At 43.3% G+C, this 20,105-nt stretch overlaps 1 protein-coding gene across 3 annotated transcripts in view; it reads right to left on the reverse strand.

Annotated features, from left to right (window-relative positions):
* The window catches only part of DCC (DCC netrin 1 receptor), a 947,660-nt gene that overhangs the window by 169,127 nt on the left and 758,428 nt on the right, over window positions 1-20,105 (reverse strand). The window lies entirely within an intron of this gene.

The raw sequence follows: 20,105 nt of genomic DNA on the forward strand, positions 1-20,105 counted from the left end.
CACCTATGATACATGCAAATCTGGGGTTCCAAATAACCTGATCTTGGGTGCTTCCAGGCTGATGATTATTCTATATTATTATTATTATTGCGACAAAATGTTTCACCCACCCTTCGCCCTAAGTTCCCAGAGCAGGTTACGACAATTAGAATACAATTTTAAAAGCAGACTTTAATGACTTAAAATTAAGAGAAATAAAGTGGGTCCTAGCATTATCCGCTCATTGTTCTTTCATTTTGTGATACGGAATTATCCACATTTCAGTAGATACATTTTCCTGCCTTCCTTCATGCCAATGCTAACTCGCTTTCACATGGCAAAGAGTGGAAACTCCACATCAGAAATCCTAGTGTGGAAGCACCCTTTATTTCTGGAGTGTTGCCAAAGTCTTAGCAACCTATATGAGGAAGGGCCATAGCTCAGTGATAGAGAATCTGCTTTGCATTTTCATTCTTCAAATCATCTCTCTGGTGGCCAGCACTCTGCAGCCTTCCTGGATGCCTGTACGGTGGTACCTTGGGTTACAGACGCTTCAGGTTACAGACTCCGCTAACACAGAAATAGTACCTCAGGTTAAGAACTTTGCTTCAGGATGAGAACAGAAATTGTGCATCGGCAGTGTGACAGCAGTGGGAGGCCCCATTAGATAAAGTGGTGCCTCAGGTTAAGAACGGACCTCCAGAACGAATTAAGTTCTTAACCCGAGGTACCACTGTACATCAGTTAAAGTCCAGTGGAGGACATCTTCCCATGAAAGGAATGACCAGAGCATGCAGAAGGTTCCAAGTCAACCTGGTAGGGCTGAGAGAGATCAGGGTCTGAAGCCATGGAGAACTGTTGGCGGTCCGTGTAGACTATACTGAGCTAGATGGACCAATGGGCTGACTTGGTGTAAGACACCTTCCTGTGTCTTCCATTAAAAAAAATAACCTGGCTCTCTTAAAACCTCTGTGCATCCCCAGCGAGTGCCTAATTCCTTAAAGGCTACTGATGCACACTGAACGTTGATTAAATCACAGCATGAAAAGGAATCTTGCATCTTGCTATTAAGCGTAGGAAAAAAGCTTAATAGCAGCATGGGGCCAGCCATCATAGGAATAGCACGGGAGGGAAGATTTAAGCAGCTGGGGAAAGGTTGCCCAGCAGGGAAAGGAAGGCTAGGGGAGAAAGAGGGTGAAGTACCTTTGATCCTACCCACTGCCATAGTTGGCCCAGTCCCTTGCAACAAACTACCTGTCCTTTCCATTTTGTCACAACTGACATTCAGTGTTCTCAGTTACACTAACATTTGTGGGGGAAACCCTATATTACTGGGTCTGCTACAGTTTTGCATAATTGTTAGCAATAAATCTTTAATGTTTGGCCCATTTATAATTCCCTTTTTCTAAATGGGAGCTGGCATGATCTTAGATATGTTCTCATACAGACCGGAAGACACATTCACATTCCCTGATGCAACTTCTGAGACTTCAGATTTGTACCTACCTTTTTCCTCATTTAATCCCTCACAGCGACCTGTGGCATGGGTTAGGTGGAGACGCAGTGAATCTCCCAAGATCATACCCAGTGAGCTTAACAGCCAAGTGGAGATTCGAACCCTGCTCTCCCAGGTCCTTGCCTGACACTCTAACCATTACACCACACTGGCTGTCTTGCATATGACTTGATCCATTTCTCAGCCATGTGATCTATTGGGGGAACAGCAGTGCTTAACAGCTCAACAGGGCTACCAGCCTGCCTTGCCGGGGCAGGACAGTTTGAGCATATTACACCAATCCTGGTCTGATTGCACTGACTGCCAATTAGTTTCTCGGCCCAATTCAAAGTGCTGGTTTTGACTTATAAAGCCTTAAGTGGCTCAGGACTGCAATACCTCAAGGACCACTTCTCCCCATATGACCTGGACCCTGAGATCAGCCTCTGAGGCTCTTCTTTATGTGCCTTTTCCTCGAGAGGTCTGGAGGGTGGCACCACCAACAATGGGCCTTTTCAGCAGCGGCTCCCTGTTTTTGGAATTATTTTATTTTATTATTTATATGTCGTCCATCTGACTGGATTACCCCAGCCACTCAGGGCAACTTCGAACAAGAGAGTAAGAATGCTTTCCCCAGAGAGGTTTGGCTGGTGCCTTCATTATACACCTTTAACCAGGCCTTTGGCTGATTGGAAGGGGGGATTTTTGGGTTAGTTTCAGCCCCTGGACTGACTCCATGCCCTCCAACATTTCTCTGATGAAATTAGGTACGTCCTATTCCATAACAAGCAATGAGAAACCTAGACAGCATCTTAAAAAGCAGAAACATCACCTTGCCAACAAAGGTCCGTATAGTTAAAGCTATGTTTTTTCCAGTGGTGATGTATGGAAGTAAGAGCTGGACCATAAAGAAGGCTGATCGCCGAAGAAGTGATGCTTTTGAATTATGGTGCTGGAGGAGACTCCTGAGAGTCCCATGGACTGGAAGAAGATCAAACCGATCCATTCTTAAGGAAATCAGTCCTGAGTGATCACTGGAAGGACAGATCCTGAGGCTGAGGCTCCAATACTTTGGCCAAATCATGAGAAGAGAAGATTCCCTGGAAAAGACCATGATGTTGGGCACAAGGAGAAGGGGACGACAGAGGGCGAGATGGTTGGACAGTGTTCTCAAAGCTACGAACATGAGTTTGACCAAGCTGCGGGAGGCAGTGGAAGACAGGAATGCCTGGCATGCTCTGGTCCATGGGGTCACGAAGAGTCAGACATGACTAAATGACTAAACAACAACAACAACTTTACTATTTATACCTTACCCATCTGACTGGGTTGCCCCAGCCACCCTGGGCAGCTTCCAACATATATAAAAACACAATTAAACATTTTTTAAAAAATCACTTCCCTATACAGGGCTGCCTTCAGTTGGCTCGGGGGTCAGATAACTCCATACCTTCCAATGAAAATAAGGACACCATAAGGAAAAGCAGGGCACTCTGGGATCAAATCAGAAACTAGGACAGCTTCTGTAAATCTGGGACTGTCCCTGGAAAATAGGGACACTTAGAGGGTCTGTGACTCTGCCCACCCAGGTTAGTCACTGGCTCCTCCTGGACAAAAAGGAGCGTAGAAGTCTTCCTGTTTCTACTTAGGCAAGAAGGGCTTCTTGCATTCTGGTGTGTTCCTTGTCTGTCCTCTTATTCTAGTCAGATACTTGACCCTCCATTCTAGTTTGCTGTGTGGAACAAAGGCAGCTGAACAGAGACAGTCTTTATTGGCTTTGGCCCACTGGCTTGGTGACCCATTGGATATGGCCCTACATTTTATTTCTGGACACCCCAGATGGATGATCAGGGACAATATAGCTGTAATGAATAATGGAAAACAAATCCTTTATTGTAGAGAAACTCATTAATTCTCTCAGTCTGAGAGCTACAGTCCTGAAATTGAAGTTGATGTCAGAGCTTTCAACAGATGGTAAATTTAATGCTGGTTGTAACTGGATTTGAGATTGGGCTGTAAGTGAGTTACTAATAGAATGTTTTGTCCCCCAACAGTAATGTTATTTAATGGATAACATTACACTGCTCTTTTCCTCCCAGTGCTTCTATATTAAAAATAATCTGAGTGGCAGTTATAATTTAGATATGCAAAAATATTTCCATTTCATTTCTAGATTCTTCCAGGAGTAAAGCATTAGTGTTGCAGAAGGAGCAAATTATATGTTTGAAAGCAGTCTAGGAATTTGTGCTACTTGAGAAAATCCAAGGAAATGCAAGAAGGCATGAATGAATGAGTCTACAATTGTAACATTTGGGGCACCAATTAGGTCAGCAGTGAATTATACTGCAATAGAATGTCCTCTGAATTAAAATATGGTTTCTTCATTTATGTTGATATTAATACTTCAACACCATAAGGCTTATTCCATTAAATGTAATTTTTTTTTTTTTAGTTAGAATGATTTCTTACCACAAGACTCACATTTTTAACATCAAACATTGGTTAAAATATGAATGTCTTTATGGAGCAATTCAAACCTGGGTCAGGGAGCAGTGGGACAGAACAGAACAGTCTGGGTAGAAGGTTTGTATGTTTGAATAGTCTTTTGAACATCATTTCTAGACTGGCATAATCTTGAGCTGAAAAACTGTCCTTTATTTCCTCTTGGCAAAGAGAATCATTCCAACTTTTGCAGCATTCTGATTGGTTCTCTCTAGTTACTCCTGAATAATTCCCCCACGCATTAGAAATCGAGCCTATTTTAATTTATTACTTAAACCAAGTTCCTAGATCTTTGTTCGTCTTCTTTTAATCACACTCCCAAATTATTAAATGTTCTTATCAAAACTGAGTCATAAACATTGCTCAAACTAAAAAGAGATATCACCTTTATCCCAAATAGAACGAAACAAGAGGTTGCTATCCAACTATCTCTTACTCAGAGTAGACCTACTTGAAAAAATAGACATAGGTTTTAATTGGATTTGCCCCAAGGTCTCATATTCACTATAGATCTACTTCATCCTTTTCCAACTTAATTTCCAGAAGAGGTTTCCACCTCCATACAAGGAAAGGTATACTCTAATGCAGTGCTTTTTTCCTGAAAAAATGTTTAGGGGTACTCTCATTTTGACTCAAGAAAAAAAATCACCATTTTATAGTTCAAACTGGGAAAAATTAATACAGTAAATGGACAAAAGTACAAAGATTCACAATATGTTTAGGGGTATGTGCACCCCTGCGTACCCCCAGAAAAAAAGCACTGCTCTAATGTAGCAAATGCAGCATGTATAGTGCAAGCTTTATGTTAAAAATCAGGCAGCAGAACTCTCTCTTCCAGAAAAAAGAAGAAAGAAGAAAATCTTACATTTCCTAAACTACAGCTTTGAGATTTCCACAGCATGCAAGTGATACACTTCAGATTTGAATTTAAAGAACCCCAAAATTGAATCTGAATCTACCACAGCTTAACTTCTAGCTATGCATGAATGAAAAGTATCAGATCAGGCCAAAGACCTATCTAGTCCAGCATCTACTTTTCACGGTGACCAACGAGATGCCTCAAGGAAGCCCCACCTGAGTACAACTGCACTCTGCCCATTGGCAATTCCCAGTGGGAGCTAATTCCATAGTTTAAGTAATATCTTTTCTTTGACCTGAATCTTCTGACAGCTTCATTGGATGGTCTTAGATTCTAGTATTATGAGAGAGGGATAATGTTTTCCACACAATGTCTAAGTTTATAAAACCACTATTATGTCCACTCTTATTTGCCTTTTATTTACACAGAACCCTCAAATGTTGCAACGTTTCCTCATAAGTAATTTTCTTATGAGGAAGTTACTCCTTACTTTATCCCCTTGATAATTTGTGTTGGCCTTTTTTTTTGGGGGGGGGGGAGTTATCTGTCTTGTTTCTTGACTGGCTAAGGTCAACCTGAGAAACAAATCATAATATCTGAGTTTATTTTGAAAGTGAGGGGGGTAGCCAACAGATGTAGTATTTTTCTGGAGGAGAAATCACCAGTCCCAGTCTTTCCGGTATCCATGTTTCATTCCTCTGGGTTATATCACACTAAGTTATACTCAGAGTAGACCCAATGAAATTAATGAACCTAAGTGAGTCATGTCTATTAACATTAATGGGTTGTATCCAAAGTAGTGCTAATGGAAAACTCCATCAGTGCAAATGTTTCTTCTTGCACAATGGAATGTTCTACCACAATTAAGACACCTGTAAATCAGTTCTGGGGTTCTTGGAGCGGATTTTGGGATAGCACAGGGTGGAGTCTGCAGATGAGGAAAGGAAATTCTGTGTGAGAGTATGAGTAGGAAACACAGATCCAGAAGCTCTAGAGTGAGGGAATTCACATGCTTCCTTTCAGAAACAACCATCACTGCCCTTCAGATCTTTGCCAATTGGCTTCTGAGAATCAATGATTCCTCTTCATCCTGGAGAAGAGTGACTAGTGGGGTGCCACAGGGTTCTGTCTTGGGCCCAGTCTTATTCAACATCTTTATCAACGACTTGGATGATGGACTCAAGGGCATCCTGATCAAATTTGCAGATGACACCAAACTGGGAGGGGTGGCTAACACCCCAAAGGACAGGATCACACTTCAAAACGACCTTGACAGATTAGAGAACTGGGCCAAAACAAACAAGATGAATTTTAACAGGGAGAAATGTAAAGTATTGCACTTGGGCAAAAAAAATGAGAGGCACAAATACAAGATGGGTGACACCTGGCTTGAGAGCAGTACATGTGAAAAGGATCTAGGAGTCTTGGTTGACCACAAACTTGACATGAGCCAAGAGTGTGACGCGGCAGCTAAAAAAGCCAATGCAATTCTGGGCTGCATCAATAGGAGTATAGCATGTAGATCAAGGGAAGTAATAGTGCCACTGTATTCTGCTCTGGTCAGACCTCGCCTGGAGTACTGTGTCCAGTTCTGGGCACCACAGTTCAAGAAGGACACTGACAAACTGGAACGTGTCCAGAGGAGGGCAACCAAAATGGTCAAAGGCCTGGAAACGATGCCTTATGAGGAACGGCTAAGGGAGCTGGGCATGTTTAGCCTGGAGAAGAGGAGGTTAAGGGGTGATATGATAGCCATGTTCAAATATATAAAAGGATGTCACATAGAGGAGGGAGAAAGGTTGTTTTCTGCTGCTCCAGAGAAGCGGACACGGAGCAATGGTTCCAAACTACAAGAAAGAAGATTCCACCTAAACATTAGGAAGAACTTCCTGACAGTAAGAGCTGTTCGACAGTGGAATTTGCTGCTAAGGAGTGTGGTGGAGTCTCCTTCTTTGGAGGTGTTTAAGCAGAGGCTTGACAACCATATGTCAGGAGTGCTCTGATGGTGTTTCCTGCTTGGCAGGGGGTTGGACTCGATGGCCCTTGTGGTCTCTTCCAACTCTATGATTCTACGATTCTATAATCTTTCTTTCTTTCTTTTTTTCTCTAGGACTCATGCAATCTCCACACATCAGAAAGCCAATTTCCTTTTTGCTAGTCACAGTAACCAGTCTCCTACCCTTCTTTCTCAAAGTGCCCTCTCTCTGAAAGCCATAGGCAGCTCTTAATATTAATCTTGTTCCTGGGTAAATTTACCTCCGAGACCTTTTAAGCACTCATTCCAATTGCTTGTGTTTGAGTCAAAATCAAATACTGCAGATACAGAGGAAGTTCCCGAGCTACGCTGAAGCAATAACTCTGCCGCATAACCCTTCTCGCAGGGGAATCTTTCCAGAGCTGCGGAGTGCTTACTTTTTATGACTTCAAAACAATTATACGTGTAAGTTAGAACAAAAAAGAGCCGTCGACAGATGAGACAAATCTCACCCAGGTTTACACTTTATTAGAACATTGCCCCTTAGAAGAAAGGCAAGAAACGATTGACACTTCAGGGGCTTGATTCGTGGCCACTGGGAAGCACAAGCGATCTGCAGCAATGCTCCTCTTCATCATACATACTTTGGAAATAGGGATGAGACAGAAATTAGATTCAGTTGACATTGAAAGGCAAAGTTATTGAAACAGTCTTCTCCAAAACAATACACAAACAGAAGCACTAGCTATCCTACAGATTCATACTTGTCCGAATTTTGCAATGCAGTTTCCCAGCCAAGAAATGTGTACAACAATGCATATACTAAGGTAAAGTGTCCATATACTTGCATATATTAAAGGACATAACATATTAAAATGCATTTTGTTAGGGAAACTTTCTTCACAAAAAAGTGTATATTAAGCAAAATTGCATATAAAAATATGTGTAGTAGAATAAATTCACACAAAAATGCTGATGAAGTTTCACAAATACTTCTTTCTTTAAAAAAAACAACAACAACCACAAACTGATGTGGGTTAAGAATGGAAAAATGAGAAACTGAGAAAAACTGAAATCCACAAATCCCAGTTGGTAAGGCAGGCTCCTGCATAAATGAAGAACTTTATCAGAGCATCCACCCACCCATATTTATTATTATTAAATGGGAATGAGATAAAGCTAAGTCATGCCTTCCTAGATCACTTCAGAGCATAATGAGAAGGTTTCTGACTTCCCAGTAAAGGGGGAAGATGTAGTATGTGACATTGATGTCCTGCTATGAGGTCCTCCTTGGTCCTGCTATGACCAATGTTGAGTGATCCAGACTCATATTAGGAACATGGGAAGCTTCCTTATATTGAGTCAGATCATTGGTCCATCATTTCAATATTGCCCACAGCACGGATGGGAAACCTGTGACCCTCCAGGATGCTGATGGACTACAACTCCCATCTTCATTGATGCAATCTGGGACTGATGGGAATTTGTAATCCAACAATGTCTGGGAATGTTGAAGTCCACACTGATTTGCAAGAGCTCTCCAGGGTTTCAGACCGGAGTGTTCTTCAGTCCTATCTGAAGATGCCCACCAGCCATAGCTACTAGTCATAGTGGCTGTGTTCTAACACCACTGTCAGAGACAATATGTCTCTGAATATCAGTTGCTAGGAATCACAAGTGGGGCACCATTGCACTCAGGTACTGCCTGAGGGCTTCTCACGGACATCAGTCTGGCCACTAAGAATATGGAAGGATTGGCTAGGCCTTTGGCCTGATCCAGCAGGTCTCTTCTTATGAGTTTTTTTTGCCCAGGATTGAACTGGGCACATTTTGCACAACTGCTGCACCATTGAGCCACAGCCTTCCCCTGATGATCTGTCAGGAGTGTGTGCAGGAGCCAGGCCCTGTGACCAGTAGGGCTTCGCAGTCCTGGGGCTCTCCTAAGTTTGTTCTGAAGAGGCAAGGCACGGCCACACAGGTGAGGCCGATTGGTAACTCACAGCATCTGGTGGCAAGAGCCGGGAAGGGATATAAGGTCAGCATTTCCCTTTGGCTCTTTGCCACAGCAATATGCTTCCTGCCTTGCTGTGTTTGGTTTCTTGACTCCTGGTTTCCTGACCCTTGGATGCTTGGCTTCTTGACTCTTGGCTTCTGGACTCCCGTTCCTGCTCCCACCCTGCTGTCTTGCCCCCGATCCCGATGTCCTCAGCCAGGACTTCGACGGTCCATAAATGGGACTGTGACATGATCTTACCAGACTTGCTTCATTCTGGTTTCCCCTTAGAGTGTCTCACTGGTTGATCTCAGGCTAATTCTGAATCATTGATTCTTTGAACTTGGACCCAGTGACTAATGCTGGTCAAGTACCTTCTGTGCTGTTGAGAAACTGTGGCACACAGGCAAGTTTTAGGCAGGCAAGCTAACAATCGAAAAGCAAATTGGCAGATTAGAAGATAACTGGAAAGGAATCCATCAGCAAAAAAAGTGGCATAGGCTACAGGAATTCAGGAAATCTGGAAGCTTAAGAGTGGCACAAAACTGGCTTTCTGAGATAACCTGGTTGCCAGGAGAACATAACCGTAAGTGGTGGTCCTTGTTTTAAGCTTCCATTTGCCCTGGGACATTACTTGAAGACACTATCTTCATCCCTCAAGGGCATCCATTTGTTCTCACAAGGATCTTAGGGACATTCTACTGGATCATTAAAATGTAGGTGGAATCCCATAACCACCTTCACTTTGTAAAGTGTGGCTTGCAGTGCTGTCAGGTCATGGAATCATAGAATCTTAAAGTTGGAAGGGCCCCAAGGGTTGCCTAGTCCAACCCCCTGCAATGCAGGAATCTCAGCTAAAGCATCCATGGCAGATGGCCATCCAACCTCTGCTTAAAAACCTCCAAGGAAGGAGAGTCCACCACCTCTCACGGAAGACTGTTCCACTGCTGAACAGCTCTTACTGTCAGAAAGTTTTTCCAAATCATCATCATTTTATTATTTATATCCCGCCCATCTGGCTGGGTTTCTCCAGCCATTCTGGGCAACTTACAGCACATAAAAAAATTGTAAATATTAGATATTAAAAAATTTCCGATGCAGGGTTGCCTTCAGATATGTCTTCTAAAAGTCAAATAGTAGTTTATTTCCTTGACGTCTGATGTGAGGACATTCCACAGGGTTGGTGTCACTACTGAGAAGGCCCTCTGCCTAGTTCCCTGTAACCTCACTTTTCGCAGTGAGGGAACTGCCAGAAGGCCCTCGGAGCTGGACCTCAGTTTCCTGGCCAAATGATGGAGTGGAGTAGCTTCTTCAGGTAGAATAAAGACAACAAGGGTTGGTGAGAGACTTGTATGTTTAGTCGGAATGCTTTGTCGCAAGAGACCAGGGCCCTGCGCAATTTGACATCTTTCCGCAGGGCTGCAAGATGGAGCTGTTCCACCTGGCCTTTGGCTTGGACTCACTCTGACCCCTTATATGGGATTTGGTATATAAATTTTCCCTTGGCTCTTTTGCTGGCTCATGTATGACCAGCATGGATAGCTGCCTTGGGTGAATATCTGATGTATCCTCCCTTTATGGTCTTGATTTATGGATTGCTACTAAAATGAGAGGGGACGCAGGTGGCGCTGTGGGTTAAAGCCTCAGCGCCTAGGACTTGCCGATCGAAAGGTCGGCGGTTCGAATCCCTGCGGCGGGGTGCGCTCCCACTGCTCGGTCCCAGCTCCTGCCAACCTAGCAGTTCGAAAGCACCTCCGGGTGCAAGTAGATAAATAGGGACCGCTTACCAGCGGGAAGGTAAACAGCGTTTCCGTATGCGGCTCTGGCTCGCCAGAGCAGCGATGTCACGCTGGCCACGTGACCCAGAAGTGTCTCCGGACAGCGCTGGCCCCTGGTCTCTTAAGTGAGATGGGCGCACAACCCCAGAGTCTGTCAAGACTGGCCCATACGGGCAGGGGTACCTTTACCTTTTTACTAAAATGAGGCTGCATTTTAAGCTGTATTTTAAGCTGTATTTTAATTAACTGGTTTTTTTCTATTATGTTTTATTGTAATTTATATTTTGTGTTAGCCACCCTGAGCCCGGCCCTGGCCGGGGAGGGTGGGGTATAAATAAAGTATTATTATTATTATTATTATTATTATTATTATTATTATTATTATTATTTGAAGTCATTAGTTTGAGCATTACTGTTCAGAGCAGGAGAAAACAAGCATGCTCCCTCTTCTATTTGACAGCCCTTAAGATATTTGAAGATGGCTCTCGTATCTACCCTCCATCTCCTGTTTTCCAGGCTAAACATACTCAGTTCCTTCAAGGTCAATGATGCACACAGAACTTGTATAGCTGGCTTTTAGCATGGCAGTACCTGGAAATCTGAATGAGTCATGGTTGTCACAGTCACATCAGGGAGGGAGGAGAAAAATAAGAATTCTCCCTTCATCTCTGGGGCTTGAAACCCTCGGGATCCACTCTTATTTGACACATTTCTACTCTCCTCACCCAAAAAAAAACTTTGATATATTACTGCTTTGCCATAAAGATGTGTTTATTTAGCAGCCCAAATCCCCAGTGGGCACAGCTGCTGAGCAATTAGCAATTCAGTTACAAATTAGGTTTGAGAGACATGCCGGTTAAACTTATCACATATGCAGGAATGAAAATTAATTCTCCTTTTTACTCAAGTAGTCTTATTTCTATGATGCCTCGGGAGGTTTCAGCTTCCTGAAAATATTATAACAATGCTATAATACTCGTAACAGAATGTGCACTTTCTCATTTGCCTCTGTGATTAATTACTCGCAGGGTAAGGAAACACCATGTTTAATTTTGCTATCAAAAGGTGACGAGCTCTTCTGGTGTAGCTGACATATTGCTCTACTATTCAGGGGCAGGGTGGGGTCTGTATGAACGAAACAGGCAGGAAGAGGGACATGGGAAATGGAAGTAAACTCCACAGAGGAACACAGAACATACAGTAGCTGGGTCAGAAGAAACCAGATCCTGAGTTTTCAGGGCCCAAACCTGAGAAAAGGAGGCAGGTCCCAAACTGTCTATGCAATAATTTGCAGAGAGGGAGGCTAACTGGAAGAAGGGAAGAGGGCAGACGCCTCCTGCTCAAGATTTTGTGTAATAATTTGCAGATGGTTCCTGCTGGGCTGAACCTTGCAAGCTGCACATGAAGTTAAGGTTAACAGATTTTTGTCAATGAATCTGGGGACACTTTAATTAAATAAATAAATACTACATGTTCAGGGTGGTGGCAGATGCCTTGACCTCAACCGCCACGTTTCCCCTTCCTCCGAGGTTTCTACCTCCTTTCTCCATGAGCCTGGGCAGCCCCCGAGTTGTTGGTTCTTTAGTGGTGGTGTTGGTGGGGAAGCGGTGTGCAGTGGGTCAGGCACAGAAGGTGGAGAAGGAGGGCCGAGAGTGGTGGCAGTGGTGAGGCTCAGGCAGCATGATGCCTCCTTTCCCATCGGAGCAGCCCCAATCCCATTCCTACTTGCATGAAAGCAGGAGGGGGAAGGGATCCCTCAGCTGGGGAGGCTTCCTGTTGCCTAACTGAGAGATCCCTGCCCTGTCTTGCTTGCACACAAGCTCTGATAGGCAGTGTGAAGCCTCCCTTCATAGCTGGGAGATCCCCGCCCTGCTTGCACACAAGTAGGCGTTAGGAGGCTGCTCCGAAAGGCAGCATGAAGCCTCCCTTCACAGCTTAGTTGCTGGGGTCAGGGAAGGTGGAGGCAGCCCAGAAGCTGCATCTTAGAGCCCCTGCACCACCCATATGGGGACTTCCAAGCAGCTCCTGAAGCCAGCCAGAGCCAACTGCTCCGGGCTGCTGGGACTGTCGCAGCTGCATTTCCCGGAGACATTAGATGAAATCCGGGGACATTCCAGGGATAGAATTTGTCTGGGGACTTATTTGCAAATCCGGGGACTGTCCCCGGGAAACAGGGATGTCTGGTAACCCTACACTAAGTCCTATAGATGCCACTCTCCTGATATAGTTTCAAGTTCTCCTCTTGCCACCTGGAGGGGACGAAGCAAACCAGGAGACTTCAGGTCAGATATGGGGGCCCAGTACCCTAATTGGTATAGACTAGGATGATGGAATAGATTCATGTCAACATTGTGGCCATTAAAAATGCCTAATTGTACAGTCACAACCTATAATTTTAAACGATATCTGACTTAGTTGCCCAATTCAGCCTCTTTACATGGTTTACACGTATTGTATGCCATTATTTCTATCGATTACAATTTAGTAATGTTTTATTGTAATTGTTGAGAGTGAATTTTGGTTTAATTATTATTTGTTTATATTTTGAGAGTTAATTTTATTGGGTATGATTAAATTCTAATAGATTATTGCTCATTAATTTATTTGTTATATTTTTATTATGACTTGTTTGCATTGGATCGGATTGCTATAAGATGCTCTTGTATATTTTGTTGTTTCTTCAGCTTGTAAATCACCCTCTGTATAGCAATATGGAAAGGCAGGGTTTGAAGTAAAAGTCAAATAAAAAATAGTAATGGCTTCTCCAAAGGAATCCTGGGAACTGTAGTTTGTTGGGGGTGCTGATAGATGTTGGGAGAGTTCTATAACCCCTCGCACAGCTACAATTCTGAGTCAATCTATCCTCTCAGAAAACTCTGAGATCTGTGGCTCTGGAAGGGGAATAGGGAACAATTCTTAGCACCTTTAAAAAACTACAGCTCTCAGAACGAGCACTTAAAGTGGTGTCATAGTGCTTTAAATGTACGGTGTGAATGTGGTCACAGTTTACTTTCTTTTTAAGAGTTTATAGTTTTCAGATCCAGAAATGCAGGAGAAAGAAAACACACATACTACTTTTGGCCACCTCCAAATGATGAAGTGTAAGCTTGCATCCACTGAAATCACGAAGCATCCTATAAGCTATTCAAAGATCGCAAGGAAACTTTCAAGAAATTAAAGGACAGTAAGTGGCTGGCTGGGGACGCGGGTGGCGCTGTGGGTTTAACCACAGAGCCTAGGACTTGCCAATCAGAAGGTCGGCAGTTCGAATCCCCGCAATGGGGTGAGCTCCTGGTGTTCGGTCCCTGCTCCTGCCACCTAGCAGTTCGAAAGCACATCAAAGTGCAAGTAGATAAATAGGTACCACTCCGGTGGGAAGGTAAATGGCATTTCTGTGTGCTGCTCTGGTTCGCCAGAAGCGGCTTTGTCATGTTGGCCACGTGACCCGGAAGCTGTACGCTGGCTCCCTCAGCCAATAAAGCGAGATGAGCGCCACAACCCCAGAGTCGGCCACGACTGGACCTAATGGTCAGGGGTCCCTTTACCTTTACCTAAGTGGCTGGCTAACTTTTCTGATTCCTAGAAGCAGGCCAAAAGAAAAGATTCCCAGCCTCTTCTCTCTGCATCTGTATAAATAGTACTGTTGTATAACATGAAAATCAAAGTGTTGCTAATGGGAGGCGTTTTAGCTAAATGATACAGTAATGCAAAAATCAAGCAACTTTTGCAGGTGATGTAAAATTCCTCTGACTCATAACAAGCCACAGGGGTGCTAACAGAAGAGGAGAGATTTGTATGAACATTAGAGAAAGGAATTACCAGTGTGCTGATTTGGGTGTGCATCAGAGGCGTAATAAGCTTTTAAAGTGGATTGACTTTAAAGTCTTTCCAAAGAATTGTTGTATCTTTCTTTCTTTCTGTTGCATATCACCCCCATAAACAAACAAGGTATGCAAGACCTTGTTGTAATGAACGAACAATCGTTGTCACTGTGTCTTCATGTAGCAGTGTGCAGCCATTTATTTGAACAGACGCATTTCATTTCATTGCATCTTTCCCATCTGCTTCAGCAGCCAGAAAAGAAACGCAAAAAGCAGAATTCACAAGGGCATCAAACAGAACTGGTGCCTGACATCCTTGTCTGCATGCTCTCCCCTTGTCTTTCTACATTTCATTTATACTCTAGAACCCAAATATCTTTTTTAAAATTCTTGTTATTGTGAGAGACAGCTCCTCCCACGTTTGCTCCAGTCTGAAGCAAGCTTTTCTCACCTTCTCTTATTTATTCCTGCAAAGTCTCAAAAGCTCAGGTGCCCGCCAAACTCCTTCCTCCAAGCTTCCAGCACCCGGAGAGCAAATAAAACTTCATTAAACATCCCTCAAAGCAAAAGGCATTTGAGAGCAGTGTGATGGTTCGCTTGAAATGGCCAACAAATGGCTGTCTTCAAAATATTATATTGCTTCCTCCATGTTGTCTTTCCTCCAAGGGAGGTACTGAATCCTGGGACTCAGTTTTAAGTGCATTTTAAGCGCAATATCCAATGTGACACCAGAAGGCGATGGTGAGCCTTAGGGAAAATTCAATATATTTTGAAAAACTTTTTTTAAAAAAGCATTTTCTGACCTTTTTTTTAATGTGTGTAGATTCCACCCTGGTGTGTTTTTGCATGTCCAGTGGAAGTGGAAGAGCCATAGCTCAGTGGTAGAAAATATGCTTTGCCTGCACAAGGTTCTAGGGCAGGACTGGGGAAGATTCCCTGCCAGAGACCATGGAGAGCCACTGCCAGGTAATGCTGACTAGATAGACCAGCCATAGACAAACTCCAGCCCTCCAGATGTTTTTGGAACTACAATTCCCATCATCCCTAGCTAACAGGAGCAATGGTCAGGGATGATGGGAATTGTAGTCTCAAAACATCTGGAGGGCTGGAGTTTGCCGGTGCCTGAGATAGACCAATAGTCTGACTGTGCGAGCTGGTCTTTGACTGTAATAAATTATCTGTCTGACTCTGTGCAAAGCATCTTACTGTGTTTTTATGCTCAGTCTTGACTGCTTTTCTGCTTCATGCATCCTGACCATTTCTAGACAACACAGAGGGAGAATGGGTTTGCATGCTCTATCCTCTTCTGACATGCAGGCTTTTTAAAGTTTTGAAATATAATAATAATAATAATAATAATAATAGGTTATTGTTTTCGTTTGTTCCTATGTTATGTTCCTATGTTATACCATTTTGTGTTTTCATATTGAAAACTGTCCTGTGATCCTCGAATGAAGGGAGATACAGAAATTTAGTAAGTAGCAATGATAGTGCAAAAAAGAACAGTGTTAAGCAGATTTTCTAGGGAGCACCATGTTGCACCCTTCTGGAGAAAGGGAATTCCCTGTCAGTTTCAACTTATTTCCAGGGAGAGATTGCCAGCTGACTGCCAGCAGTTGCACCCGGCTAGAGCAGTCCACACATCCTTTGTTTAAATGAAGCTGTGGGCCCTAGATATTCGATTACCTGTACCTAAAATATAATGTATTCTCTCCCTTTCTATTTGCAATTCAACATATCATACCTCATTATTTGATGAGAACAGTGTTCTTTAAATAAGTATTTAAAAGTACTACTTATTAGAAATGATCTGCCGGCATTTATATGCAATTGATCCATTTTAGTCACCACCTTTATCTCTTTCAAGCTTCTAAAAGAAGAAGAGGAAGAATCTAGATGGAATATACCTTTTTTTAAAAAAACCCTGATCCTCCAAATTTGGGGGAAGCCATCCCTTCTTTCTGCCCCCATGGACAATGCCATGTCAAGCTGATTTTTCTTGATTTACTGGAAGAAAAGCAAACACAACCCAAAGTGCATCAAAACATCATCCCCTTCCCTTGGGAAAAAGAGGAAGATAATTCATAATCCAGCACTAGCCTAAACCGGGATTTCCTTCATTTTATTAAGAGCTTTATAATGATAAGATTCCCCTCAAATCTCTTTCTAATAAGCGCACATTCTTTTAATCCCCCTTGGGTTGTCTGTGGGGCTGATATGAGGAGGAGGGGAGAGAACTCTCTTTCCGTCTGGCCAAACAATCTTCTAGTTTATTTGGCTATATCCACCTCAACAGGGTCTCCCCCCCCCCTTTGTTATCTCTGCCTTGAAATGATCTTTCGTCAACTATATATAGCCTATATTATATCTATCTATCCACGGTATTTTCCCATGTATTAGACAATGCTTTTTGCTAAAAAAATAATAAAAAATAAGGCAACAATTGGGTGTCGTCTTAAAGTGAATGCAGAGGGGGGACATGCGATTAATGGAAGCAGCAAGCAGGAGATTGGCAGCGGCGATTGGGCAGGTGATTGGTGGCTGCGGCAAGGCCTGCTGGTGATTGGCTGTGGCAATTGGCAGCTGTGGCGAGGTGGGCAGGCGATTGGTGGCTGAAGCAAGTGGGCGGGTGGGCTGTTGGTGGAGGCGAGCAGGCAGACGATTGGCAGCTGCGGTGAGATTTGTGATTGGCAGTGGCTGTGGCAAGCAATTGGCAGTGGCAGGGAGGTGAGCAATTGGTGGAAGTGAACTCCCCCCCCCCCAAAGCTAAACAACTTAATTTCTTAATTTGGGGTTAAAAAAAAATAGGGGTCATCTTATACATGGGGGTGTCTTATATACGGAAAAATACGGTATATCATATCTATATATCTATATGTATTATTCAGTGGTACCTCGGGTTAAGAACTTAATTCATTCCAGAGGTCCGTTCTTAACCTGAAACTGTTCTTAACCTGAAGCACCACTTTAGCTAATGGGGCTTCCTGCTGCCGCTGCACGGTTTCTGTTCTCATCTTGAAGCAAAGTTCTTAACCTGAGGTAATATTTCTGGGTTAGCGGAGTCTGTAACCTGAAGCATATGTAACCTGAAGCGTATGTAACCTGAGGTACCACAGTACAGTGGTACCTCGGTTTTCGAACGTCTCCGTTGACGAATGTTTCAGAACTCGAACTCCGTAAACCCGGAAGTAAATGCTTCGGTTTTCAAACGCCTCAGAATTCGAAGATGCCACACAGCTTCCATATTGAGTTTTCAGTTTTTGAACGTTTCGGAACTCAAATGGTCTTCTAGAATGGATTTCGTTCGAAAACTGAGGTACCACTGTATAGTATCTAGATATCTATCTGTAAAGTCAATGCCAGCTTTGGATAATCTTTCAGCGCAGTTACTATGGTTGCAGAGAGATGAACAAAATGCCAAATTAAACTGCAGAACAGATGATTTTGGAGGAAAAAGCAGCTTTGCCAAATTATTGCTAAAATCTGACAAACACACTCTCGCATCAGCTGCAATCCTTGACCCTTGGTTTTGAGGGATCTAGATTCAGTTGACTGCAATGACATTTCCCCCACTATTGGCTCAGCTGCTGAGGTGGCATGAAAGGTTTATGAATGTCCCAACCAAGTGTCATGTTTAAAGCTGCCAGCACATGAAGCCTGGTGTAAATGGGCTGGTGTTTCTGGTGGTGGGAAGCGGTGCAGTAGAGAAGGGTTTTGGCAGCCCTAACACAGCTTTATAGTCGACTGTCAGAACATGTGTGGTCCCCGCATCTGAAAGACATTGCATTGTGAATTGCATGAATGTGTAGTGTGTACAAATGAATGTTACATTTACAGGGCATTCTCCGTGGTGTCCCCTGGGCTGTGGAATGGCTTCTGAAGTGTATCTTGTATCTTCAAATTATAGTTTTCGGCGGTTGGGTCAAGATGTACCTGCTTACCAAGATTTACCAACCTGACTAATCTTAGCTTTCCGAAACAACCTACAAGTCAAAACACAGCCACCCTTTGAAATGCACAAGTCTCTGAATTCTGCAATGCTGTTCTCTGGCCAAGTGTTCAGATATGTATCTGCTAGAGTAAACTGTGCAAAAATTGCATACGAAAGAGAAAATAACATTCCAACAAGGCTGCTCATTGTTCTCGGATGGGCGACGGTTGCAAACCTTCGCACAATCCACCATTCCCAGCATCAGAAGTTAAGGGAATTCCCTGGCTGGGCGAAATACTGATCAGGATTCCCAGCCAGAAAGTCAAGGTATAATGGGCCAATCAGAGGCTCTGCTAAGGGCAACGCCTTACTGCCTGGCTGAGTATTGACTGCAGGCCATGCCCAGGCAGGCGGCATAAAAGCCAACTGCTTATATCATATTCTGCTTTGCAAGACTGTGTCCATCAGGCAAAATGGCATACTAACATGTACATATTAGGAGAAAGTACGTAGCTGGTGAAATTTCACAGAGGACTTTTTTGTCTTGAAATAACGCAAACTGATGTGGAAATGTGGAGTGCTGAACTTAAGAATGGAAAAATGAAAAACTACGAAACTGAAATGGACCATTTCTCCTGTCCTGAGACATGTGCAAGAGTAAGAGAAACTGAAGGGCATAGAAAGATCATTTTGCAAAACCTAAATAAAACAGCCACATCTTTAGACTGATGGAGAGTGTCACTTGTGACATAACACTTAGGAAAAGGTATTTGCACCATTCACTATTTGTCGTTGTTCAGTGCAGCGAAACCAGAAGAGACAAAACCTGCAAATTTGCACAAATTGTTGATTGGGAGAGTTGTATCAGGGAGGATATGAAACAAGTTGTGGGATCTCATTCTCCAAAAATGGTCAAATAAAGACCTAAGCATCCATAGGCTAGCCATAGATTATCCTGTTTCATGTGGGGGTGGAGAGAATTGGCTTCCAAAAGATGCAGGCTCCTTCCCACCTTATTGTAAAGGGTTATTTTAATTGTACCCGTCTCTCAGCGGAAGCCTCAACACAGTGGAATGAAATAAGAGCATATATTAATTTCTCATTCCTTTGGCAGACGTTTGCCCAGCCTCTAAGTTCATCTGTGCCTTCAGTGTTTATCCAAATCCTAATTATTACACAAAACCATTAAGCTCCAAATAAGACTAGCTCAAAGTCTGCAGAAAACCATCTGTTGGGATGACTGGCCTTGGAACCAAACGCCTACATTCTTGCTCACTCCTGCTGGCAAAGCTGCGTTGAAACTGGGTGATGATGAGCTGTTGGGTCCCCAGGAATTTGGGCCACAGCAAACCAGTTTGAGGCAGAAGAAAAATTGCACAAATCAACCTAAAAACATTTGCAGACATACCACGTCCCAGGGCCAGGCCAAATCCATAGGTGGTCATACATGAATGTGAACCTGGGATCTGGGTTCTACAGTTCATGGGTTTCTGAGATCAGTAGCTTAATAAATTATTATTATTATTATTATTATTATTATTATTATTATTATTATTAATACCCCACCCATCTGACTCGATTTTCCCAGCCACTCTTGGTGGCTCCCAATAGAACAGTGGTAGCCAGACTTGGCCCTCCAGCTGTTTGGGGTCTACAATTCCCATCATCCATGACCGTTGGTCCTGTTAGCTAGGGATGATGGGAGTTGTAGTCCAAGTTTGGCGACCGTTGCAATAGAATATTAAAAACACAATAAAACACCAGACATTAAA

Source organism: Podarcis gaigeae (genome assembly GCF_964106915.1).
Source record: "Podarcis gaigeae genome assembly, chromosome: 11".
NCBI classification, from domain to species: domain Eukaryota; kingdom Metazoa; phylum Chordata; class Lepidosauria; order Squamata; family Lacertidae; genus Podarcis; species Podarcis gaigeae.